This window comes from Melopsittacus undulatus, chromosome 7 (assembly GCF_012275295.1).
Source record: "Melopsittacus undulatus isolate bMelUnd1 chromosome 7, bMelUnd1.mat.Z, whole genome shotgun sequence".
NCBI classification, from domain to species: Eukaryota; Metazoa; Chordata; class Aves; order Psittaciformes; family Psittaculidae; genus Melopsittacus; species Melopsittacus undulatus.
This window is the reverse complement of record NC_047533.1, coordinates 71,517,639-71,545,332: the sequence shown is the minus strand read 5'-3', so window position 1 is coordinate 71,545,332 and position 27,694 is coordinate 71,517,639. Positions and strand designations below refer to the sequence as shown.

Here is a 27,694-nt window from a genome sequence, read left to right as displayed (position 1 = left end):
GGCTTGAGGTAAAGCTACAGGATGTGCAGATTATCTTTCCCCCAGACATAATGAGTTTAACCATTAAGACTTGTAAAGGAAGCACTAGCATGCCTCTCACTTGGGATTAGTTTTTGTTGTGCAGCCAAGAAGATGATGTTTTGCAGTACTATATCATCTGAAAAGAAATAATTTTTGGAGTGCTTGAGATGCTGATTTTTTGTATATTGTCTGTAATGTTTCAGTTGAAGTGGATTAGGGTTGCTTGCTGCAGATATCAGCAACTGAAAACTCCCTGACCAGTCATATGTGACCTGAATTTTTAGTCTGTGACTTCAGTATCATGAGAGCTGTTGCTTAGGGAGTGACACAAACTCAGTCTGACAGGGACTTTACCCCTTAAAAGTCATACACAAACAATAGCAAAGTCTGCTTGGTGGATGTGGCTTGGTTCTTGCCAAAGCATATTCAAGGTCATCGTGTTTTTGAAGATCTGATTGTTTGTTTTTCAAAATGAAAACCCAGGAGCTCTGTAGCAATGTTATGTGTTACCAGACATGATGATGGACAGAAAGCACAGATGGGTTTTATTCGGATGTATTGTAGCGAGACCATCAGAGGAGCAACAGAATACATTCAACCCACTCCGTCCACATGTGTAGCCCATGTAGCATACTCAGGTTACCACTTAATCTTGTTGTTTCAGGACAAAGGTAAGCTTTTAGTACCAGTGGCAGCAGAGCGAGCCTCTGCTTGTGTTACTAAGCAAAAATTGATGTTACAACATCTTGTTAGGTCTGTAGACAGGCTGATGCAATGATGTGTCATTTCCCTTGGAATGCCATATGCAGAGCTGAATAACTGGTGTGTTATTCATCAGCCTGTTGATCAGTTTAACAGAAAAGAGTGGGAATGTTTCAATGAAGGGAATAGGAAAAATCAGAGGAAATTCAGTATAAGAGGAAACAAATAAGTAGATGAGAAAAATGACCTATTTGACAAGGATAATTAATATTAATGAATATGAATGGTTACAAATAAATAACAAGTAGCAGAGAGGTTATTATAAGGACCACAGCCTGCCTTTCACTCCTGGGCAAACATCCTGCTGACATCAGGAAGGAACTTGCAGTAGGAGGGACATGTGAAGTTGTGAATTTTCTGCTTCCTTGCCTGTGGATTTACAGTAGGGCAGAGGCAGAGGATGACTGAATGAACTGTAGTGATAAGTAAATGCTGTTCCTGTTCCATCAGACGATCCTTATTTGGGAGACAGCTGTTGAAGGATTTTTCTTTGATGCTCTCTACCTGCATTTTGTTTGTCTCCCCCTCAGTTTGGGGGCCCCCAAGGGCAGTATTCAAACATTAACCTTAATCTGCTTCTTTAACAGGGCTGCTCATATCCCAGTTGTTTAAAAGGCTGTTCCTAAAGCCAGTTCCTTTCTTTCTGGTCATTCCTTCCTACATCGCTGGGCCTGTTTTGCCCATTCATTTCCAGGACAACAGACCCAGATGTGTGTTCGTTCCTGTAGACCTCAGGTCTGCAACTGGTGTGCTATGAAGAAGCTTGTGAATACTTCACACTTCATTGTGCTGAAGCCAGAACAAGGCAGAGTGAAAACCTCTCTGCATCTCAGGGAACTGAAAATCTTATTGAGTGTACCTTAGGTACATCTTCCAGTCCCTGGCAAGCTGAGTTACGATTTCCTGCATTGCAGACCTTGCTGGCAAGGTGAATTTAGCTTGGTGGTCTGTTCTAATCCTTTTAATGACATCTGGTTATTAAAACATTTAGAATTGTACAACAAAATTACCTGTTTTCTCCTTCCTCACCTTTATATAGAGAGCTTTTCAGAACACTTTCCTCTGCTGGCTCAGAAAAAAAGCACATTTGTTTCTTTCTGATATATTTCCTAGCTGAGCAATCAGACAAAAAGCATACTGCTGCTTGAGTGTCCCGCTAGCTACAGCAAATTGCCACGATTAAACAGAATGAGTGAGGGGAAAATCCTTTCAAATGATCACAGGAGAGACAAGATAGCACTGAGCAACAGAGAAGGACAAGCAAGTATCACTCACTGGTGTTCAAAGCCAGGCTGGACAGGGCTTGGAGCAACCTGGTCTAGTGGAAGGTGTTCCTGCCCGTGGCAGGGGGTTGGAACTGGATGAGCTTTAAGGTCCTTTCCAACCCAAACCAGTCTGTGATTCTATGAATTAATTTAGTAGTGGGAAATTTGACTACTGTCCTCAGCAAACTACCTTACATAGTTGATCTTTAACCAGTTGGAGTGTTTGAAAGCTACAAGCCACAGAAATAGGCTTAGTTGTTAAAGTGTGAAAGGCAGGTTATTTTTTCCAGTTTGGCTTTTTTCTGTCACTTCCTCTCCAGCTTCAGTACCTAAGCAGAATTGGGTGCAGTCAAAAAGAGATTTAGGCCTTTTCAGTGGTATCACTTCAATGTAATTGTGTTGTGCGTGCTTGTATCAGCTGAGGATAAGGCTCAAGATGTGGGCATTGCCTGGTCTGCTTTACAAGTGACCACAGTGGCCTACAGCAGTTGCCAAAAATAGTCTTTTCCACAGGTCAGTAAGCAGGAATGGCTGTCATACTGTCACACTGTTTACATAGTTTTACATTCAACATGTTGGTAATAGCAGCAATTAGATCACTGAGGCATGGTGGCAAATGTAGCGGTTCTGAGAATATCATGCTTGAAGGGAACTATAGTCATGGGGACAACAACTCTCAGACCCCCTTTCTAACGCAAGCACTGCTTGAACTAAGGCCTCCTACAAGCCATTACTTAGAGTTGATGTGGCGTTCACCATTGCCTAGTGCAGGGAAGGCAGAGGTGAAAACGTGAAGTCATTTGTGAGACGACAGGGTATTGTGAAGTGATCCTAACGTGCGCGCTTTGGTCCCTGTTCTTGGTGCTATAAAGCAGCTCCATGGACTTGAATAGAGTTCAGATGAGTTACCTCAGGTCAGAATTTGGTCCTTTGATTCTTTAAACTCTTGGATCCAGCATCAGTCTTGGTTAATGAGTGCAAAGCATTATTAAAATTTACTAGTGGAACAGCAAGTAAAACTTCTACAGAGAATTACCAATGTTTTAGGCCCTTACTCTGCACTCACTGAAATGCAGGAGTCCTGCAGAGCTCTCCTGGGGTGTTATTCTTAGGGTTCAGGCCAGCACACAGATTCTGACCTGGGATGTGAGGGGCTCTGATAGTGACACTTGCATTTGCGGAGCCAGTGAGATGTCACAAAGTATGTAAGTCAAAGGAGCTGTGCTTTACAGCAAATCTGTCCACCTCCAAGACAGACAGCATGTATGAATCCTCTGCTTGTGCAGCAGTTTGAATGGAGATCTGATGCTTTGGGCTTGGTGCCAGCCATCACCGTCATTGCAAGGGGGTTGGACTAGATGACCTTTGATGGTCCCAAACCATTCTGTGATTCTTTGATAAGATAGATACTGCAATTAAACTATGTGGCTGACACTGCTCCTGGTACTTACAAACTAAAGCTTTATTAATGCCTTTACATAGCCCAAGGGTGTCTGTTTGCCCAGTTCTCATCGTATGTTTTGTGTAAAGTGAAGAGCATTTGACTATATCATCTCTCTTTCAGGGGCAGCTCTGTAGTGAGGTGTAAGTAGAGATACATGCATAACAAAGATCAGTATTCAAAGCAGCTGATTTTCTATTTTCAGTGTTGGTGGTTGGTGGGTTATGTCTGCCTCAAGCTCAGCAGTTCCTTCAGTTCTTTTCATCTCAAAGAGACTTTAGCTAAAAATACAAGTCAAATAAAGGAGGAGTGGGGATAGAAAACATTATCCTCATTTTTCCTGTTGTGCTAAAAACTGTACAAAAAGAAAGGATTAAGCTTATCCTTGGCTATAACCATAATCTGTGTGTTCGTTTTCATGCTTCCCTACAGATTCCCTGTGTCACTTGGGTTATTCATATATTGTTCTCTTGGCACATCCCTGTCCCTGGGCCCCCTTGCCTCAACAACGAGACCTGGGGGAGACGCTAGGGGAAGTACACTGCAATCCTGAGAGCAGGAGTGTCAGAGGGGAGCTGGCTAACTCAGGAGCTGAGCAGACTGTGCATTCACACAGGGGTATCTATAACTGAGATTTTAGACCCTATCGAAGTGTTGAAGTGTGGGAGGAAGATGTCAATACAACTGACAGCTGAGGCTCAGGGCCGAGTCAAGCCCATGGAAATTGGTGGAAAGATTCCCACAGACTCAGAAAAGCCTTGGCTTAGACCCTCACTGTGCCATGATTTCCCTCATTGACCAGGAGAAAATGGGCTATTCCTAGAGAGAGGGGAGGCTGCTGGCACTTTTACAGAAAGCCAAGTGCCAACACAATTCTTCAAAGAACTCTGGGCTAATCCTTTCCTCTTATGACACTAATGTAATTTGTGGTGAATTTGATGGCGTGCCAAAAAACTGCATCTAATAAATCCAAGTTTTGTTAATGAAATTAATTAGAATAGGCATTGGCTCCCAACCCACTCTGTAGCAGTGCAGGAGCATGATTCCAAGAAGCTGTGCTGCGATGTGGTTATTATTTGTGCAGGGTGATGACTTGGGGAATGGGAGAAAGGACATACACATGCAAGTTTTCAAACTGACAGCTCAAGAGGGCAAAGCTGGCCTTAACCGTGGTAGAAAGCTGGCAGGGTGGTCTTGTGACTAGTGCTGTTATATGTTCGGTTGTGAACTCCTCCAGTGTGCCTTTGGTCATGTCACCTTACTTCTCAGATCCCCAACTGCCAGGTATCACAAATCATAGAATCACAGGCTGGTTTGGGTTGGAAGGAACTTTAAAGCTCATCCAGTTCCAGCCCTCTGCCATGGGCAGGGATGCCTTCCACTAGACCAGGTTGCTCTAAGACCCATCCAACCGAGCCTTGAACACTGCCAGGGACAGGGCAGCCATCGCTTCTCTAGGCAACCTGTGCCAGCAACCTCAGCACCCTCAAAGGGAAGAACTTCTGCCTGAGATCTCATCTCAAACTCCCCTGTTTCAGTTTGAACCCATTCCCCTTCATCCTGTTACTCCATGCCCTTGCAAAAGGTCTCCCTCCAGATTTCTTGTTAACCCCATGAGGTACTGGAAGCTGCTCTAAGATCTCCCTGGAGCCTTCTCTTCTACCTGCTGAACAAGCCCAGCTCTGTCTCCATAACAGAAGTGCTCCAGCCCTCAGAGCATCTCCATGGCCTCCTCTGTATTCACTCCAACAGCTCCACATTCCTATTTCATTAGGAAGGGTCAATGCTAAAAAAGGGGCAGACAGCTAAGAGGTGAACAGAATTTCATTTTGACATCACTGGCAACAGCCTTACTATGATTTAATTAGTTACAGCTTAGGACTGTGGGCTTTTAGGGAATGTCCCACAGTGGATAGTAAATATGAAGAAGATCTAGATACAGTTTTTGACAAAAAGATTGAGGTCACTGATGGGAAAGTAAGAAAATGCCATGGAAAACCAAAAATGACAGCCTCTATACTGTGTTTTCTTACATGGGACATTAGAGACTGACCCCTCACCTGAAGCTGTGTTAGAAACACAGCAATTTCTGGCCACTGCCACTGTGCATTAACTGCTGCTTTCACCAAGTGCATTTGGATTAGTTTGCCTTCTTCAGGCAATAATCAAGCTGGGGTTTGATTTGTCAGAAAGTGACACTGGAAAAGCCAGGAAATCTCTGCCAGTGCTGTACAAAGTGCTGCTTAGGGTATGAACCTCCTGCTTTTGGAATTCCCTGAGGATTTAATTTGGAGCTGGAGCAGATCATGGTAGTATGAAGATTTAAACAAACAAGCATGTGTTCTCTGACTGAGCTGTGCCTCACTTCTCTACCTGAGATTGTCTCTAGGCTGACGTTTTGTCAATAGGGCTTTTACAGGCTTTTAAAGCTTTTCAAGAGCTGATTATAAATGTTGATTTATAAGACATTTGTTGTGTGGTAGCTGAGTTACGTATTTATTTTGCTCAGCTACACTAGTTACCCAGGAATATAAGCCCATTTGTCAAAAGCCTTCCCATGCTTTTCTTGCTTGATCCAAAGTTTCCTCTGGGAGGGAGACAGTGTCAGGAAAGGCTAATGAACTTTAATGTAATCCTACTAATATTACCTGGTCTAGTGGAAGGTGTCCTTGCCTGTGGCAGGGGGTTGGAACTAGATGAACTTTAAGGTTCCTTCTAATCCAAACCAGTCTGTGATTCTGTGATATGAATTGAGTGTGCCTGGATTTCCTTCAGTAAAACAGATGTTAAGGTGTAGTGATCGCTGTAACTACTTTCCATTTGTCATGAATGGACTTGTGTGGGTCACACAGATCCCTTGGAACTGTTTCTCCCTTGTGGCTGGATAAATGGAATATTTCAGTCAGAAGAATAATGAAGAGCAGAAACTGCACAGACAGCTTCAAATGGCCTTTTATATCCATAAATGTTCATAGTTTAGAAAAGGGCAGCCTAACTCACATAACTGCAGAGTATTCACCTGTATGCACCTGATCAATGAACACTGGCTATGCCAATAGCTCTGTAATATGGAATTATTTTCTTTTCCAATACCCATTTTTCAGCATTCTGCCTGCTTTGACTGCGGGGTTGGAAGGGAGACAGGGTTGGTCTTCAGTATCTGCATGTAAACCATTTTAATGTGGGTTATACCTGCAGAAGTACACCATAACTTTTTTTTTTCCTATTAAATAGGGCCTCTGCTAATTAAAATCTGAACTAGTGGTTAAAAAATACATCTTTCAGGAGGTGAAAAGAGCCAGTTAACTCAGCTCAGAGCTGTCTCTTAGTTTTCTGTGCTTGGCCTAGGGCACTGGCGTTGGCTCCTTCTGCTGATAGATGTTTTTATGTGGCATTACTCCTGGCCTGAAATGAAACAATTTGCTCCCCATAGAGAAAACATATTAACCTATGTAACATATATTTAACATACGTTTTCAGCATTCTCTTGGATGCCAAGACAGCTTGGCTGGGTAGAAAGTAACTGAACTTCCCTGACTGCATCAGGCTGACATCCTCTGTATCAGGATGGGGCCAGTCTGTTGAGGGCCACTTACTTTTCTGTGCTGTTTCCATGGACTTCATAGAGAGCCATGTGTCCTCAGCCTCCTCCTCTGCCGGAGCTCAGGCTGGGTGCTTTGGTGCAGGAGAAGAGACAGTGTTACCCACAGAGCTGATGCTTGGCAGAAGGTTTTTACCCCCCACCATTACTTCCAATTACAATTTTAAAATGAAATTGGAGTGGTGAATTTTGAGACAAATGCTGTATGAATCCTGGCTGGTGGAAAACAGTTCTTTATATTGTCTTTATCTATGTATCATCGAATATAGGTTTTTTTCCTTTCTCTCCCTCCAAAGCCCAGTGTTCATTGTAAGAGGAGGTCAACCCCCAGTCTACAGGGAGTCGGGACAGAACTGACTGGCACTTTCACTCAGCAACTTTCCCCTTTCCTCACGGTCTCTGCTCCTGTCTATCAGGCCTGCTGACGACTGCCTGGTAGGAGGGCAGTAATCTGAGCTGCCTCTGCTGAGCAAACCTCCTGCTTTTTACTGTGGGATTAGTTCTGAGGTGCCTCTGTGCGCAGCACCTGTATCTGCAACCTCATTTGCTATGCTCCTGATTCTCCACTTCCTAGGGCAGTAGTGCCATTCCCTCCTCCGAGAACTGCACTCACCAAATGGCAGGCTGCCTCCGTCCCAAGGATGGGAATACCTGAGCCTGGTGCCTCTGAAGGTAAGCAGCCTCTCAGCAGCTACAGCAAAGCAAGCCAGGCAGGGCTTTGTGCCTGTGGAGGCAGCAGGATCTCATGGCAGGGAGAAAGCTCACTCCCTGCAAGAAGGAAAACAGGAGTCTGAAGGACCCTGTTGGTCCTGAACATCATGAGCATATAGACTTCAGAGCCAGTGAGTGTTCAGGCAGTGCTGTGGCTGGGGTTCAGCTGCTATTGGAAGCAAGCTCACAGCACACAGGGAGCCAGCACTGAGCTCTGGCACTGTGAAGCTGTTGAGTGGTGTAAGCAAATCTCTTGGGCTTTAGGCTAGAAAAGTGCCAGAAGCTTACAGGAGCGGAGGACTTTGGAGAGCTTCTGAGCTGTACAGCATGTTTAAGGCCATTCCCTCCCTCAAAGGGTGCTAATAATGGACTTGGGACACCGAGTCTCATAAACAGAGGGTCTGACTCAAAATACACAGTGTGATGTGGCAGGTGATTTTTAGTTTCATAGTCTGAAAGAGTCTCTGCTCAAGGCACTCTTTCTTGCCTTCACCCTTTATATGTTCAGAATTGTTTAAAGTGGGTGTCAAACCAGTCCAATGCTTTGTGTTAGTGTTTAATAGAGAAAGGCTAGCCATACAGTTGGGGATATATTCTTGTTTGATTAATACAGTAACATTGCAGGTAGCAGAAAGAGAATGTGCAAGAGGCTGATTCTAGGAGATGGCAATCAGCATTGCTCCAGTATGGGCCTGTACAAATTTACATTCACCAAAGACCTGTTGTATATTCTGCACACCTATACACCCTTTTAGATTGGTTATGACTCATAAAGTTCATTGAACTTTGATTTTGATTATTTCCTGAGACATTAACTCCTTCAGTAAACCCATTAGATGGTTTTTAAACTCATTACCTGCTTCGTTGCTATTTGGAGATCTTTTACCATCAGGTTTGTCTGTTTGTTTGGGTTTTTTTTTGTGGATATCAGCCAAACCTTTAGCTGTGTGCTTGGGCTGAAACTGTGTTTTTGCTACAGTGTGGTTATCCAGTTGTTCAGTGCAAGTTGTCGGTGTGGGTGAAAGCATGTTGAAGTGGTGGTAGTGGAATATGGGGTCTATGTCCCCCTGTCAAATGGAGTAGTTTTTGGCTGTAGATTATCTGCTGAAGAAAAGCAGCTTGGAACAGCCTGTTCTGAAGCAGAGATGCAGCCACAACTTGTGGGTACAGCACATTGCCTTGCACCATATGTATTCATTCCAGTATTTGAAGAGCAGGGAGATTCTGAAGGCTCCCGGGAGACATTAAAGTAGCTTCCAGTGCCTAAAGGGGCCAACAAAAAAGCTGGAGAGGAGCTTTTGACCAAGAGCCTGTAGTGACAGGACAAGGGGGAAGGGCTTTAACCTGACAGAGGGGAGATTGGTGAGATCTTCAGAAGAAGTTCTTCCCTGTGAGGGTGCTGAGGCCCCTGCACAGGGTGCCCAGAGAAGCTGTGGCTGCCCCATCCCTGGCAGTGCTCAAGGCCAGGTTGGACACAGGGGCTTGGAGCAACCTGGTCTAGTGGAAGGTGTCCCTGCTGTGGCCGGGGGTTGGAACTAGATGAGCTTTAAGGTCCCTTCCAACCCAAACCAGTCTGGGATTCTATGATTCTATTATTTTGACAATACAACTAGAAGTGTTTTCAGCAGCAAGTCACTTTAAATGGCCCCTAAATTTACTCCTTTTGACAGCTCTTTAAAACAAAATTCAAAGAAGCATTTGGCTAGGGGAAGACTGTTCATATGCTCTTAGCTTCAGTCCTTGGAGCAACCCACTGGCTGCTCACAAGCCAGCTGTCCCATCTGAAAGGACCTGTGCATGGTGACTGTGTGCATTTTCCTGCCATCAAGAGAAAAACTAGTCAGCATATGAGCAGCCCTGGAGTTTCCCGAGGCAGTGGAGCTGACAGATCCACAGGACATGGGAAGATGCTGTTTTACAGAACAGATCCCATCACCCTGAGGCATGGCCTGATGCCTGCATGGGTGGGCATGTTCCCAGGCTGCAGAGATGTACAGGAACTCTTGCCCTTCACTGGAGGATCCTTGTACACACATTGTGAGGCTGCAGGGAGCTCTGCAAAGGATGTGATTCTCTCCTGACAGGGGGACTGCAGTATTGCAGCAAGACATTCACCTATAAATGTGGACAATCAGTAGAGTGTGGACAGTCATGTACAGACAAGGGATTAACTTGGGTCCTAGTCCACTACCTGCTTGAGTGATTTGACATCTCCTGCGGTCTTCATATCAGGTTGTATATGAGCCAGACATGCATGTCTTCCCTGTTTGAGCAGAGTGGTTCAGTGCTCTGTAGGATTCAATGTGAAGAAAGGTGATGTATACAGTATCTGAAATTTGAAGGGATGCCTGAATTAAAGAGATTTTGTGATTGCCTCCTTTGAGTGAACTGAAAAAATCATCTAAGTGATGTTCCTGTTTTCTCTGGTCTGTTTTATAATCTCTTGAAGACAAGTCTTTCTGAAGCCTTCAAAGGGTTAAAGGCAATACCTCATAGAAACCCAAGTGGCTGAAGAAATACCAGATATTAACATTTATGTCAGTTGCCAAATCCTGGACATTTCTTCCTTCTTTTTAGAAATGACAGCCTGCGGTGACCATTTAACAATAAATGGTAGCAACTTGACTGTTAGAGGGCAGCCCATGTGCACAGGCACTCCAGGGCTATGCCAGCATCTCCTTTGTTCAATAACAGTAACAGCAGGAATTTGATTAAAGACTGATAGAAAAGCAGGGAGGGGTGGGGGGAGGAGGGTGTTAGGGGTGTAAAAGAGAAACATAGGAAAGATTAAAGAAAGAAAGAGCCACCTGGAAACTTCATTCCTCCTTTATTTCTATCTTAAGCTCATAAATACCAAATCTAAACCATTGTGTGTGTGAGAGGGAGGAAAATTTCCTGCATGCCTGCACAGAAAAGGCTGCACATGCAGTGGCACAAACTGACTTTTAGCAGGAGTCACACTGGTTTTCTCAAACTTAATGCTTGCTCCTTGTCTGCATCAGAAGGAAAGCGAGCCAAGAAAATAACATTAGCTTTGGATGGACAACATTTAGGAGGGTGACCAAGTCAGAGTTGTAAAGGAGAGTAGTGAAAGGCTTTGGTTGAACTTGCTGTGGAGCAGCAAGGCCATTTCCCAGGCTGTCTTGGAGCAGCCCTGCAGCTTGACTCCTCTTCTTAACAATGACTCAAGAAACATTCACGTGCTCTGGGGGGATCATTATTCAGATTTAATAAAGGGGTTTCTGGGAACCACTATTGCTTTGAATCAGATGTCCATTGCTGCAAGTCAATTAGATGCTTCTCAAACAGCTCCTCCTGCCAAGCTTAGTGACTATTATGATCCTCAGGAAGACTGGAAATACTTATTTGCAAAGCTTGAGGAAAGCAAGTGGCCAGCTGCACACTTCCAGCACTGCTCCTCATCGTCGTTAGCCTGCAGCATCTGCTGCTTTGTCTCCATCCTTGTTGTAAGCCTCCCCCCCCCCCAAAAAAGACTCCAGCAACCATATGCAAATGAGCCCCAAAGAGCCCTCTTATGTGGGATCAGCAAGCAACAGGCAAATTGCATTCAAATTCCTTCAGAATCTGAAGTAACACGTCTGTTGTTTGGGTTTAGGAGACCAGAACAGTAGGATTGAAGTGTCCAAAGTGGGTGCAGGAGTGATGGTGCATTGACTTTTCTTTAGCCTGGCTGTGCCCAGGGAGCTGGGAAGCACTTTGTCTGTCAGGCAGGGATTTTCAGTGCACAGAGAGGAAGGCTGAGAGCATGAACTCCACAGCAATGGGCACTTCTCAGCAGGGGTTTGTATATCTGGGGGGGTCTTCCAGGTAATTGTGTCCTATGCTAGACTAGGTGGAGCACTGAGGCAGAATGCTGTACCTGGAGCTTGTTGCTGCTGCTTCTGGCGTCTCTTTTCTATATACCTGGATATCTCGGCTGCTTAAATCATGCTTTTCCCTACCTGGTACTTCTCTTACTCCATCTTTACCTTGTTTTCCCTCTGCACACTTTCTCTCACACTTTTTAGCTGTTAATAATACTCGTTGGACAGTGAATCCTTCCTGGCAGTGACCTTGGCTCTGAACTGCCTTCCCCTCAAGTGGTTTGGATGTGACAATGTCCTCTGCAGCAAAGAGGCTGGCTCTGCCTCAAGCCGTGATCCCGAAGGCTGCTACCTGCTCCATCCAGGGAGAAGGACAACGCTGAGCCCTGGACTGGATCAGTCCTTAGGGGGCTGTTACAGGAGTGTTGAGGGGAACAGCCAGCCTGTGCCGAAGCGAGGGGCCAGAGGTATGTGGGGAATGCGAATGGTATGCTTGAGTGGACAGCTTCAGAGCCAGGCGCAGGGATGGCTCTCCTGCCATCTGTTGTGAACCCCGCAGGCCCATAGCAACAGCGCCTCAGGAATGGGGCTGCTGCTTTTTTTTCCTCCATAAAGAAATTCTTCCTTGTCCTCTTCCCTGCTTCTGCATACACATACTCATGAATAAGTAGGAAAGGGGCTCAGATTCCCGCTACAGAACGATGCATGCTAAAGGATAAAAGGGTCTTTTAGAGCTCAGCTTGTATTTGGTTTGGAGAGACATTTTCCTTTTGGAGCTGTGACGTTCTAGGAACATAAGCTGAGGTGTGTAATGTGTTGTGAATTGCTAAAATCTCATTGTATTCAAATTAGTAGTGGATATGTATCTGCCATGAGGTACACTCTGTAAACTCTACAGTGAATGTGCAGCCACCCCATTGTCCTTCTTGGTAAAACAGACATCATTTCTGCCTTATTATTACAGAAGCCAAGGTTAAAACTGCTGTAGATGACCCAGATGCATTGATTTGTTGTGCCTGTCACTTTCCTCAGTCCCCAGAGCACTTCTCTTCTAGCTAGGGGAGGTGGTGGGACCAGATTCTCGGCAGCTATAGACAGCCCAGCATCACTGGTGCGATGCAAACTTTAGTGCCAGGGAAGACTTTGCCACAGAAGAACTCTGTCTCCTAAAGACAACAGTGTATAGCCGGTGTGCTGTTGGGTAGAGTTAATGCTGAAAGAGCCTTTATTCAAGCAGCAGGGGTAGGACCTGGCTGGCTGTGTGTGTCTGTCTGCGTGAGTGGTTTCACTCCTTCCCTTCCCTTGGAAACTCACTCCTGAAATGCAGATTTCTATTCTCCCCACACCTTACCCTTTTTTCCTGCTGTCAAGTGACTGTGGCCTCATTCCTGCAATTGCTCAACCTCTAGCTGTGACTCAGCAAAGTGGATTTCTTCCAGCAAGTGTTCTAATTCCTTTAATACAAGGAATTTGGTGTTGGAATTTCATGTGAGAGTTTCAAGAGAATCAGAAATCTCTTTTTTTCCCAAACAGTACATTGATTTATTCAGTATTTCTATGCCTAACAGCCTGAGATAAATACAGAAATCTTCAGAGCAGCCCCCATAGAGAAGAAGGAGTTGTGGAGCTGCTGAACTGAAACCAATCCCTCAGATGTTTCATGCCCTTTGCAAAGAGATGTCTTGGAAGAGGAGAGAGGGAATGAAAACCAGCAGAGACATCCCCTCACCAGCACTAAAAGCTGTTTGAAGCTACGCGCACCGCTCTAGTGGCTTGATCACAGGAAGGAGGGTACAATTTCATTGAAAGCTGATAGGTACATGGGGGGATGAAACTTTCCCTATTTCAGGTATTTATTATCCCTTGACAGCTGTCAGTTTGCATTAGGTGATTTGCCTTTCTGTCAGCTCTCTGAGAACTAGGTGTATTTGCCTAAGCTTGTGGAAAAGGGTAAAAATTCTGCTTTCAAGCACAGGTATCGTTTAACCCTGATAAGAAGGCAGGTAAAGCATTTCTTCTGCAGGGTGGCTGTGGAGAACAGGGGAGTAAAGTCTTTCTTGTCTTACCGAGATGGGAAAAAACAAGTCATTAAAATCTGATACCTACCTGCTTTTAATGAGAGAAACATTGTTCAAAGAAATAATCTCAGCCCTATCACCACCGAACCATTTTCAGGAGCCATTAGCCTTTCACCTCCTCATATGTTTTCTTTTACTTTTGATATTATTCAGGGAAAATGGTAATGCTTTTGCAACAAGAGATTTGGGCTTTAACTTTAATCAGGAGCTTACTGGGTCATAACCATGCTCTTACATCCTTCCCTTCTGGTAAACGACCTGCAGAAGAACTAAGGGAGTAAGGTGTAGAAAACAACACTTAAAATCAAGCACTTGGTGTTTTCAGTCATGCTTGTTTCTTCAGTGAGTGGGTATTTTTATGGGCTCCGCAGTGCTGCCTCCATCCTTACTTTCTTCTTCCTCCCCAGGAACTCTTTTTCAGCAGCTGGGGACCATGGACTGTTAGTTGCCAGCTTGAGCTACAGGCATGAGGTTGTCAGTACATCTGACTTAGGTGGAAAAACCAAAGAACAAGAGCAAGCTATGAAGGATGTTATGAGCTGCACTGAGTAGACACAATGTCTTATTTAATTTAATTGTACCTTAGCATCACCTTCTACCTTTCTTTGGTATCTTTGGTTTGCTGTATTCTCTACTTGAAGGCAGTCATAATGTAGAATAAAGATCCCTCATCCATGCATAGATGCTCCCACACGCGCCCAAATGTAAGGAAAAGAGATGAGGTTGGGTTGATTTATTTTTGGGTAGTGGGGTCAGTAAAGGAAGGTTGTTGGTGACTGGGCACTATTAAAGTTCAATCTCATTTTCTCTTCAGTGTTTATTACAGGGTTTTGTGCTTTGCACCATTCTGAAGAACATTTTAGAATAAAACCAGCAATGCAGGCTCGGTTCTTTACTGAGGGGGATGCTCTTGCCATGTATGTGATGTACAGTTCTTCCTTCAAAGCTGCAGCTTCTGACCCAGGAGATCTGTGAAGCTATCTGCTTTTCAAATCTCTACCTCTCATGGTTCAAAGTCTATAAGACAAAAATCTATGTATACTAATAGTGACAAGTGGCTTTTAGCCTGCTCATGTGATTTTGGGAGCCTATTTATGCTTTTACGCAGTTGGAGCATGATGCCTCAGCATAATGCAAGGGCAGAGGTTTTTTCTTCCTGTAAAGATCGCTTTCTCCTGTGCCACGATACCTGTAAAGATCTCTTGGTGCCATGTTACCCCTGAAAATCCAGCCCACAGGATCGAGAGAACACCCCTCCATCTCAGTTTTGGGTGAGGCTGCTCCAGCAGAAATCCATCTTTTCACAATAGTACAGCAACATGTATCATTGTGTTATGATAACCTTCTTTGGGACGGGATGTGTGTGTGTGCATGTGAGAGAGAATGAAAATGCATCAGTTCCTTTGGCATTGTGTCACTGCATTCTGCCACCCTGAAAAGTACTGAAGTTTTGAGACTGGAGAGGACAAATATCTGCAGAAGAGTAACAGTCTGCTGAAGGGGGAGCTCATTGTCAGCTTGTCTTTCTTCACAACACAAGGAGCTGGCCACAAAAGCTGTTAAATCTTGAGAAAATTGAAAGTCTCTGATCTGCTTAGTTCTTGGAACAGCTGCCAAGTGATTCAAGGAAGAGGCTGTGGAAGTTGCCTGGTCCTTGCATCTGACCCCTCTAGAAATGTTTCCCAGTTCCTGGCTTCATAAGGTATTATGTAATACTGAACTATCCTGCTGATTCACCTAGTGGAGTTTTTGCTTCAGCCACTGGCTGGAAGAGGAGGTTCAGAAAACAGCACCTTTAGCACACCTAACTGGACAAAACCCTTGTGACAGGAAAGGTCGTGGTGATTCCACATGAAGGCTGGTCAGAACTTCCAAGTGTTTCCTAGCTGATCCAGCTGGAGATGCTGGGGACAATGACAGGTCTGTGTTAGTCTTTTCCTAGCAGCCTGGTTCCATCCAAGAGTTAACCCATCATCTGTAGTTAAACACAGACACTGTGCCTCAAGATTAGGATGAGAAGATGCTCTGTCTGTATCCTCTGTCTATATTTCTGCCAAGGAGTCCATTTCCCTCTATAAAATTCATCTATTATTGTTGCTGTACCTACACCGCAGCAGGTCTCTAGAATCCTTAATGATCTTGAATATTTTCTGCCTCAGCCTCCACATGTAGCATGAGATGGTCTTTGATGCTGATTTGGTTTCCCCTGCATGTGTTTAATTCTGACTGCGATCAGTTTTAATTCCAACCCAGTTTTATTTGAAAGGATATCCATCAGCAGTACATGAGGACAGTTTCTTTGCTACAGACAAGCGAGTAAAAAAGAATGTGAATTATAAATGAGATAAAATACATAGGCATTTATTTCAGTGCTGCTTATATTTGATTTCTTCTTCTTCCTTTTATCTCTCAATACCAAAAAGCAAAAAAAATGCTGAGAATGTCACATCCCATTGAAGTTACACTGACAGAATATTCAGAGCAAGCCAGGGCAACAGCTGTATTGCCCATAGATCTTCAAGCAGAAAATTGTACATCATCTCAGACAATGATGGCATTACAGACCGACACAAAGTTCATGGTGGGAATCATCGCTCGAGTCCCCTCGTTTGTGTGCACAAGAACCATGCTTATAATATTGCTGTGACATAGCACTTTGCATCTAATTTAAGCAATACTGGGGCTTTTGTTTGTCTTACAAGGTCTAACCTAAAGACAAAGAACGTAGTCCAGCCTGAAGTTTATGAGACGTTACCAGACATTTATGTTCACACATACACACTCCGTCAGAGGAATTTATGGCCATTACGATGTTCTCTAATGAGTACAAAATGAGACCATTACATATTCACTGAATTAGTTTGACAGATTTTCATTTAAATATAAAAAGACTTCTAGTCTTTAGAGAACAAAAGAAGGGCTTTGTTTCCAGTGCAGTTTTTGAATCTGCTTTGCTGTAGCAGGGCGTTGGGGGTGACAACTGGAGGGAGATGATTTAGTGTGAACAATTCTCATCTTTTGATTTCATGTTGCCACTTCTTTGCTGCTTTTCCAGTTCCTCTGGAGGACCTTGGAGAGAGCTGTGTGATGTTGTACTTTCAGTTGCAGCCAGGGAAGTCCAAGTGAGAACTTGGCTTTTCCAAAGCGTGAAGGATGATTTGAGGTTTGAGGGGATTCCAAGAACATTAGATTGCTGCTGTGAGCCGGAGTGAGCTTTAGTCTCCAAACCTGTTAGCTCACTCCATCTCACTGTTGATCTAGTTCTTTGGCCTACCATTTTTAATAAATGTTGGGAACTGGAATGATAAGCTTGCTTACAGGTTTATTATGCCATTTTAACAGCTCCATGCATTAGAAAGACTTCCAGAGTAGAATATGAGCCTTGAAACACAGCGGACAAGTAAATACTGAGGTTTGATCTTGATGCTGGGGCTCCACTTGATGTGCAAGCCTATTCATTTGTGCTCTTTAGTTGAAAATGTTTTCTCAAATGCCTGCTTTTGAAAATTGCCTGTGATTCCATGTCTCATAGGATGAAGCGTGGGAGAGCACCATACTCTTTAGCATCCTGCAGTGAGCAGCGTGTTGGTGAGGGTCCTGGTGCTCATAAGATCTTTTCTCATCTTTGTAGCTGTCCTCTGAGAGCATCAAAACCCAGGTGAAGTTGCTGTGGGTGCAGACCCATCACTATAACATACGTTAGCCTGGATTCTTCTTGAGCATTTCTGAACGAACTAATACAAATACAGCTATGTCTGTAGCTGTTCAGCTCACCTGCTCTAATCTTAGTGGTGTGGAGTGGTCTTTATCCATGGATGAAGTGTGGATATTCATGCATATTGTGTGCAGTGTTTTTATCTGTGCATATAGGCATCTCCTAGGCAGGATCAGACAACATGTTGGTGAATAAATGCCATTGTCTGAACATGGGTTAGTGACCCACACTTGGAGTGACCCACATGCCATAGGAGAAGGAAACATCAGAGAGAATGCAGCTGCTATCCATGTGGAGAAAGACTGGCATTTCAGCAGGAATCACATTTTGGACCTGTTTTGGAAAGGTGTGCTTTGTTCATCAGCACTCTGAGCACTCAGCAGCCATGGGTCTCTACCTCTTCTTTTTCTGCTCTGGACTTGGCAAAGGAAGTGTCTCATCCTTATATTGTGGACTTAGAGGTTTCCCTTTTGTCTCTCACTCACACACAGGCATGATACCATGAAAGGAGGCAGACAGCTACCCACCCCCCTCCCCAGCTTTTATGGTACTTTCTTAACAGGACAGTTTTGGCAGTCCAAACTGTGGGGGAAAGCCCCTTCCATTATTTGACCCTGCAGATTTCTGCAGGCTGCGTGGGCAGTTCTGGCTGCCAAAACCTGCTCATGGAAATGTCTGTTCACATTTCAGGGACACAGGAGTTGCACAGTAGCATCTTTAAGCCTCCTCCTTAGCATGATTGCATTCTTTATGATATTTTTCTATAAGCATCAATAGGACTGTGTGGGGAAGAAGCACTATGGGTTCTACCCTAGCAGTTGTCTCCTGCGAAGGAGATGCATTTGGGCTAGAGGGAAAATAACATGGTGCATATATGCAAATATGAGTGAGAGCGACTTGGGACAGAGAGCAAGCTACAAGGTAGGTAGTTCACAAAACTGTGTCTCTGGAAATCTCATCTCATTTGAGGTTGATGTAGGCTAAGAGTAAATCTTCTCTTTTTATTGTGCCACATTTCGGGGGGGGGAAGGGTGGAAGATTTGTTCATGGAATTATTTCATTAAAGAGGTGAGCCTAGCCTCAGGAAATGGCACAGATCCTTGTCTGTTATTAGCAAATACATAAAGCTTGATCCTAGCGACCATCTCTTCTTTGGAGGGGAGCTGAAGGAATGTGTCTTTGCTCCTCAAGCTGTCAGTCTATGTCAGATACTGCAGTGACTGTTGGTGGCAATACAATGTCATTGATTAGAGATCTTTTTCACCTTAATAACTTTAACCACACAGAACAAGACAAACTTTGCTATAGGATCAGCTCTCCAGAGCAGCAGCCACAATAACACTTGTCACAGGCTCCCCCTGTATGCTCACCCCTAGTACTGGCACCTTAAGGCATGTTCTCCATTTGCACCTATCTCTATAGAAGAGCCCAGGTGGTGAATAACAGGTTTTGTGATAGCTTGGATGTTATCATGGGACACCTTCAGATAACAGCACCTTCTTTCCCAAGTCCCTTACTGGCTTTGTTTCTTCCCACCACAGCAACTAGTTAATCTTAAACAACCTCGGGCTGGGCCCGGCCCTGAAAAATGTCTTCACTGAATTTGCATAACAGAGACCATCTAAAATACAAAACATTTTGAAGGTTAATAGTATTTTAGCAACATATGAATTACCTGTTCTTAAAAAAAAAGTGTTCCTTTTAAGCTGGTGCTTTGTCTCTAGTGTTATTAACAAAGAGAGCTCCAGAGCACACAGAACTGGCTCCTTTCAGTTATGTACCTGGCCAATAGTACACCCTGGAGACTGATTCTTGTTTCAGTCTTGCATTTTTTAGGATTTTTTCCTAATCTTGCATCAGCAAGTTCTGTTTCTCAGAAATTTGGCCATCAGAGAGGTGGGTTTTTTTCATTTTAGTTGTAGGATTTCTCTTTGGAAAGGTTAAGAACAGCCATAAGAACCTGCTCTGTACCTTCTCTTGTGCCTTTTCCACATCTCTTCTGTCTGCAGTCTTTTGTCCTTCAGTTTATTCATCTTTCTGTACTGTATATGTTCTATTGGCATCACTTCAGCTGTGGTTCTTGTTCCTGAATTGGTTGGGAGATGTAACTTTGCCAGTGATTCCTAAAGGAATACTTATTTTTGTTTCTGTTTTTTAGAGGCTACATGTTGGTCTGGTCATTTCTTTGTGATAAGCACTAAGTACAACAATTTCCAAGGACATTTCTTACTTAAAAGTCAGCTTCAAGTGTCTCCCAAAGACCCACATGTGCGTCCAGCATATCCAAACCAAAACTCCTTGGATTATGTTAGATTTGGATTGCTTTAGGCTTCGATTACACACCTCAGGTCTGCCATCTAGTACAACAGGTTAGTGCCCCCAAAATGTCTAAAGCATCTGGTTGATTCATAACAAGCCATTTGTCCCCTTGCCTTGTCCTTCCTGGAGATTGCCAGGTTGGCTGCTAAAGTCAGGTAAGAACTGACCTTTTCCTTGACACTCCTTATGTTCCATTAGGGATCCAAGTGCTTTCATTCCATGTTGTTTAACTCTTATCTTCTTTTCCTGGCACAGGCCTTTTTAAAATGATCTAACAAAAAGGTGTTTGGGCTTAATGATGAATTAGTGCTATTGGAATTTGAATTTCAAATTATTCCTGTCAGAGAGGCCGTACTTCTGGAAGAGGATCAGAGGCTGCTCCTTCTAGCAAAGCAGACAAAGCAGGAAATGATCAGCCAGCCCTTAACAAAATAACTAAACATTCATTTTGAGCCATGGTGGAAGAGACCCAGACTCATAAATCAACCTATTAAGCCTTCAGACACGAGTTTTTGGAACCTCCTAGGCATTTCTTTTGTCTGATGCTGATAAGAAGTCTTTTAAGGGTGCAAGCTCTGTGATATCATTAAGGACAAGAGTGAGTGATGTTGCTCCAGGCCTTGAATGGAGGCAGTGATTGACCTTACCCCTCCACACCAGCAACTTCAGCTCTGAATATTTATTAGACATAAGCACAGACTGAAGTGAGGTACCAGTTCATCAGGAAGCATATGTAGTCATGGGTAGAATAAATACCATTCCCTGAACTGTTTTAAGGAGCTACATTGAAAAAAGCAAACCCTGCCAGAGCCAAATAAACTATTTCAGAGCAAACAAATGCACTCTGTGAATATATCCCTTGCCCCCATTCTTTAACAACATGGAAGCAGATGCTGATACTTCCTAAAATCATGTCTTTTTAAAGAGATCTTGATGGATACTCTGGACTAACCTTTTCCAGACCCAGGAACAGCTGGCAGAGCATATACAGCCAGAAGTTTTGGCTGTGGTGTGTGTCCCAGGAGCTCAGCTTTGGCTGTGAAGTAGGACACACCTTCTTAGATCTTTGTGTGCCACTGCTTCAGCTTCTTGGAGAGACATGGGGACCATGACTTTGTCCTATTTTGCTTCCTGGATTATTAGTTAGGTGTAAGGAGATGTCAGGAAGTGTCCTTGCAGAGAGCAATCCCTTTGAAAAAGGTTTTCAAGGGCTGGGTCTCTGTCTAGCACTGCTCATGCAGATAGGACCTCCATGCTGCCTTTTAGTGATTTTAGACTTTGAAGGTTAAGCATAGCCCAAGTGAGTGTGGAAAGCATCTGTTGTCTTTTTGCAGTTCAGTTCTGTACCATGGAGGACAGCAGGGCTTTTGGTGCATCTGAAATTGAGCCCTTCCATAAGACCTGTGTGCAGTCGTAGTACATGGGCTTATCTTGTGCTTATCTTGTGCTCTGCAGACAGCAAGCCTTCAGGTGAAGGTTATGGGCAAAGAAAAATACAAATTGTCTGCACTTAGCATCATTTACATTTAGGAGTCAGGCAGCTAGTGTTATTTTTCACTGTTTACCCAGCTCTAATTCCCTTGGAAGCTAAAGGAAAGAATAATTAACCATCTTTTTGGTTATATACCAAAAAGATATATACCTCTTTCCTCATATAGAACATTAAAATAAGGGCCTGTAGTTACGTTGTGTAAAGTCTGATTAGTAGGTGTACCAATTTCAGACTCCTGTTGAGTTGCTATAATGATGGGTAACTGGTTCCTCTTGCGCAATGTTGAGCAACTTGGTGTTTTGCTTTGTGCAGGTGCTGGCTAGAAGCAAAGAGACAATGCACAGGCAGCTTAGCAATGCAAAGGTATGCCACTGGGCCCATTTGGGATGAGCGCTACAAACTTGGCTTGCACTTCCGCCATGTCTGAAGTTATGAGTAACAGAGCACCCCAGGTACCTGTAGCTCTCCATAAGTGTTATGAGCTATAGGATTTACCAAGTGAAGCTTACACTGTCTACAGTCTGCTCCTTGCCATCCCAGTAGACTTCCAGCCTACTGGCATGGCAGGGATAGTGGCTGAAAGTCTTGCACCATAACCCAGGATCTCTGCTGAAAATCACTTTTGCTTCAGCTCTCTCTGGGATTCACCAGAAATGAAGAACACACCACAAGGCATAGGAGGTAAAGCAGCTTTGCCACAGGGGAGAAGCTAGGGAAATGCAGCTTTGTACCTTCCCTTATGTCTACCTTTGTTTGTTTGAAGTTGAAGATAAATCATAAGCCACAGGGCTGGAAGCCATTTTACAGCTCATAGTGTAGGAATGGGTGGGTGTGGGTGCATGCATTGCTTCAGAGTAAACCAGAAGTAAGCAGGTTTATTTTGCACGCTTGTTTAAGGGAACTGTGCTGGGAAAGGAGATGTAAAGAACAGCAGAGTTTGGTTTTGCTCTGCAAATTGTCCATGTGTCTTTTGGGGTATTTTGTTTGTAATGTGGTTTACACAGATAAAGAAGAGCTAGTTGCTAAAAGCAGGTTGCAGGTAAGACTTGTCTACTGATGGAAGTAGTGAAGCAAAGGCCTCTTCTCCCACACGTACTGTTTAAGGAGGCAGCAGTAGGTGCTGGAGTGACCCTGTGAGGTGCTGTGAACAGGACAGGACATCCTGAGCAGCCAATGGATGTGTAACACTGAGTTGGAACAGCTCTTGTAAACAGGTTTTCCCCTAATACACTTGTTTCTCCCAGCCTCTCCTAAGGGTGTTTCTTTGTCTTTTCATCCCTGTGATGCAACGCCAAACAAGGACATTCCTATACAGTGCATCCAGCCTGCAATGTGTGGGGGCAACCAGGAAACCACCAGCAGTTCTTCCCAAGGGCTTTTGCCTTGCTGAGAAGGACAAACACCTAGAGGAAAGGAAAGCTAAACCAAATGGATGGACTGGCAAATGTGGAAAAGCCACAGTGGACAAAGAGGCTGTGAAAATACCAGCATGTCTGTCTCAGCAGTTGCCAGTGCTAAGGCCTCTTCTCCTCCTTCTGCAGGTTTACATGGGCTGCCCTTATGACTGCAGTGGGACTAATCAGACAGTAAGGATTACTCACGTGAATTAAAGCTCGCAGGCCTGAAGTGCCAAGTGTTGCTCACACTCACCCTTGTTTTTCCCAGCACTGACTACGCTCTGGGACATGTGCACAGGAGTATTTTCCAGGGCCCTGAGCTTTTTAGCAGCAGTAGCAAGGTTAATTTGAGCTCTCTTACGACCTTCTGACCCACAACATACTATGGGGTGAAAGGTGCTTTGTTCTCCTTCCAGTTTTGTCTGAGCCTCTGAGGAATGGACAGCCTGGGGAGGTAATGTGCTGTCCAGGCAATGAAGAAAAGTCCAGCAGTGTCAGCTTTGCTTGATGTTCATGATTGATCCTGGATTTCTGTCTTAGCAGATGGTCAGGTGAAGTAACTCCTTTGCGATGTCCTATATCTTTGTTTTATAAATGGCTTAGTCAACTTCATGACTGGTTCCTACCCAGTGAATACTTTGGATCAGGTCTAGCCCTGCAATGCTTTGTTGAAAAGAAGTGGTTGAAATGAGGGGATTAAGATAAAACACTTTTCAAGTAGCCAAACATGCAGTGGGATGTGCTGGATACAGCACTGGCCTCTGACTCAGGATACTGGCTTCTAATCATTGCTAGTTGTTATCTACATGGTTGTACATGATAGGAGCTCTGCTTCTGGGTTAGGAACCAACAGTGCTTGCTGCCATAAAAGCAGAGCAAAAGGCAGAGTCAGGCCCTCAGGCAGCAGAAATCTCCCCATACACCTTGTGATATCAGGTACACCCTGTGGTATCAGGTTCTCCTCATACCATTGCAGCTCTGCAGCCTTCAGGGCTGACCCAGCAGGCCACATTCATATGGAACAGAAATGTATTGCCTGTGAAGTTACAGCCTGGAGTTAGTTGGCTCAACTATATTTATTTTATTAGATGCATTTGGTGTGAAGTGTTTGTGTTTGAGAAGCACCAAGTGGCTGCGCTGAGAGCTGCTTTGGAAGAGGCCACGACAGTCTGGAACTGCTCTAGAGACTTGTGAAACAGATGAGCTTAGCAAGTGCTTTCCATCCACCTGTAAGACTCTTGTTTCTGTTTCATGATAGGAAGCAAATGTGATGTTTGACTGGTTCTGTGATGATAGTACTTTCCGTGTCATTTCCAAAGAACTAATTCACAAACATATGAAGTGATGCTCTCAGCTTTGCTACTCATCTCCAGGGTGGCACTGGGTTTGTGCTTTACCTTCTCTTCAAGAAAAGACTTCAGCATTTTTTGATAGTTAAGGTGTACATAAAGAAGATCCTAATTTCATTTCAAAGCCATTAAAATGTTTTCTGTCGTGGAACTTAATGAGCAGACATCTTTCATCTGACTTACCTCTCTGAGTTGGGGGGAATTAGGAGAGTTTGTAACAAATGGCTTCTTTAAAGAATGAATAAGGGTTCATAGTTACAATAAGCTGCCTAAGAACTCTGAACGATCTTATCTGTTTAATGAAAGTGACTCTGGTGTGAGTATTGTGCCAGCTCTGAGTTCACGCTGTCACATTGCAGATTCCTTACTCACATTTGCTGCTAGAGCTGGTGTTCAAAGATGGATTCACCAAGGATAACATTTACTTTGTGAGATTTGTATTTTTGAGTTTGCTGCCATTTCAGCCTCCCTCCTGGGAAGTGATGAGTGCAGTGTAATAGCTGCTGGGATTGTTTGCTGGCTGAACAAAGCACTCTTCATTCCTGCTGGAGGGAAATGCTTCATGGCTGTGCTTCTGTAAGGCAGGAATGAGCAAAGTTTGTAAGAGTAATCCAGGAGAAGCATTCAGTGGTTGCCTTCAGGAAGAGTTCACTGTGATGGTGTGCAGCCATGGAGCCCTTCCCTGCTCCTGAGCTCTGCCACTGGTGCTAGTGATTCCTCCTTCTCCTTAAGCAGATACCAAACATCTTGCTAGTCCCTTCTTCTGGAGCAATAGAGAGGGATGGAGTAGAGGCTGGAAACAGGATCCTTGGGAATTGTCCACACATCTTATGCCCATGCCTCAAAAAGGCAAAAACCCTAAAAGGCAATTACTTGACTGCTAGCCTATGTGTTTCAAGGTTAAGCCAAGCAGGATTCCCGATGTCTCAGGGCCTAATCTCTAAGAGACATCATATGGATTACTTGCCTTTATTACCACTCACATTGGTAGGTCCAGGGGATGTTAGTGATGTCTGTTCCCTAAAAGCGAGGGCAGGCTTTGTTCCTAAGGCTGGGGGACCAGCTTGCCTCTTTGCCAGATTGGAAGCACAACCTTTCCAACCAGTTTGTCAGCTCAATTATTTAGAAACCTGCTTGGTTTATGCTATAAAACCCAGCTCCTGCATTGAATGTAGATTGCCAGAGGGCACAGGAACAACGGAATGAGTTGCTTTAAATCTTCTGGATAAACTACAGCAGGCTTTAGAGATGTAAAACAGAGGTTTCTCTCTAGCTGATAGATGTATTCTCAGCCGCATTCCTGTGACCCCAGTGGAGGAAACAGGCTGAGCAAATGGGGCAGAATACAGCCCATGAAATGTGGTTAGAATAGTGAGAGCTCAGAGCAAAGGGCAAAACACGTTCTGCATGGCTGGGGGATTAAAGTCAGACTGACAACAGGGGCTTTAACTGCCTGCAGATCTTTCACCTGACAGTGTTTTTAAACCTGTTTGGACTCTAACAGACATTAAGGTGAATTAGAGGGAGATTTTCCTTGAAACCTAAGCTAAAGAGACTTGAAGATGTTCATACCGTGGGCTCAGACCCCCTAATTTTAATAAGCTGCTCAAGGCCTGGAGAGCATGAGGATTTCCTTACTCACTTTACTCACAAGTATGCAGTTAAGGGCAAGCCCAAAATGCATGATTTACACTTCAGTCTGGCTCTGATCTGTCCCAGAGTTTGGAGATTGCTCCGCTCACCATTTCATTGCCTTTGTCACTTACAGGGGATGTTCACTGGGTTGCTCAAGCAAAAGGTCAGGCTGCCTGCAATTGGGAGTCTAAAATGCAATGCAAAGTGCAGGCAAACCACTCCAGCAATGTGTTTCACAGGCAGTGCTGCCATGAAGGTGATCAGCAGACAGGAAGGCTTACCAAAAGTAAGTGGTTCCCAAGTGACTCAATCCTATGCACTGCCAAATAATCTGGTTTGATCCAGCAGAGCTTTTGAGATCATGATCAGCTTTGTGAGTAGGTGCCCTGCAGTGCACCCCTGTGCTCGTGCGGGGACAGCACTCGCAGCCTTGCAGGATCAGCCCTTGGGTTGAGGGACCATGTGCTGGATGAAGAGAGAGAGGTGGCCCTCCTGTCACAGAGTAGCACCCTGGAATTTAGGGCAAAAGCACATTGGGCTTTTTAGCTTAATGCCAATATGCCTCATGTCCTTAAACTCTGCTAAATAACATCAACAAAGAAGGCTTAAACCTCTAACACCAGTTTCAGCACAGCAATGTTAGGCACAAACCCAAATTCTCTCTGGGCGTCAGGTAAGTCAATCACTGTAGAGTGCCCCAGAAGGGGATTCTTGGGGATTTATGTTCCATCAACAAGACGAGTGATAATTAAAGCCTGAACATTTCTGCTAAGCTGGGAAACAAAAAAAGACCCTCTTAATTCCTTAAATTCCTCATGCCAGGCTGTAAAATGTATTCCATTCATGCCTGTGTCTTGCTGCTTGTTCTCTCTGCATCTCTTTCTTCAGCATTCAGCCACCTGTTTGTAACCAGTGTCCTGCAGGTTCTCAGGGCAGCTTTCTTCTTGGCTCTCTCTGCCCTTGGCGTTGTTGCTTTGACACTGAAGCCTTGTTGTCTGCCAGAGACAGTACATTAGAGCTCCCTGCCTTGCCCAGCTCCCATAACTTCATTCCTGGAAAGTTTCTGAGTTTCCCGGGTGATAAAACATGAGCAACATTTGCTCTGACCTAGATCATTTCTGAAGGCATTCAGCCCTGTTTTGTCATGGAGGTTACTCAGGGTGGGTGGTGGGGCATGAGAATTCCCAGGGATGGCAATTCCTGAGAAGTGTCAGGAAGTCGCTGCCTGCACCTTTTACTCTATGGGATTGTTTTGACCAGGTTTTGAGTGGATGCTGAAAAATACATCTGAAAGGCTGGAGGATAAGAGACACCCACAGAACAAATCAGCATGTTCCAGGATTGCCTGTGGCTGCCTTCCCTCAGCCCTCACCAAAGAGGGGGGAAAAAGAGGAAAGATAAAAATTCCAAGCCCCAGCTCTGTATGTGCAGCAGCTGTCAAACTATCACAGATCCCTACTATTATAGTTTGGGTTAGAATAATGTAATAGTGGAGTGTTTGCTAGGCTTATAAAAACCTCCAGTTATCCACTGGAGACCAAGCTAATGAATCAAGCAGGACTGTGTTTAGAACTGGTAAAAAACCCTATAAAATGACCCCTAAAATACCCACCCAGTAAATAACTCTGGAAAGTTATGGGTTAACTGCATGAAATGTTTTTTGGGTTTTTTTTTCTTTGCTCTGCATTATTTATCCCCTTAAAATGAGTACTGTATGCAGGATGGGTAGCTCATCAGAAGTGGCTTTACAGAGACTTACAGGGCAAGCTCACCAACAGTTCTCAATTACTTTGGAGTCTGATTCTGTTCTCATTGATTCTGGAGTAAAGGGGAAATAATTGTGTGCACTGCAAATAATACAACCTTGAATGTTGCATCTTTGTGTCACAGGTCACTCCAGATACTCTCCAGTCACTTTATCTGGTTCTTATTGCATTTCTTGTGCAGAAGGATCTTCTCCTGGCATCCGTGTATTGGCTTCAGTGGTGACGTGCTGCATGTCTGCTCCCGGGCCCTGCTCATGGGAGCAGCATCACTTCCAGCAGAAATTAAATAAAAGAATAATAATTAAAAAGACCTCCTTA

The 27,694-nt window shown here is 44.3% G+C and overlaps 1 protein-coding gene across 1 annotated transcript in view; it reads left to right on the top strand.

Annotated features, from left to right (window-relative positions):
- Positions 1-7,717: 7,717 nt before the first annotated feature.
- SHROOM3 (shroom family member 3) overlaps positions 7,718-27,694 on the top strand; it is an 84,568-nt gene continuing 64,591 nt past the window's right edge. Inside the window, exon 1 of the mRNA XM_031043381.2 lies at positions 7,718-7,762. The gene's annotated coding sequence lies outside the window, so the exon portion shown is untranslated. The remainder of the gene's footprint in view (positions 7,763-27,694) is intronic.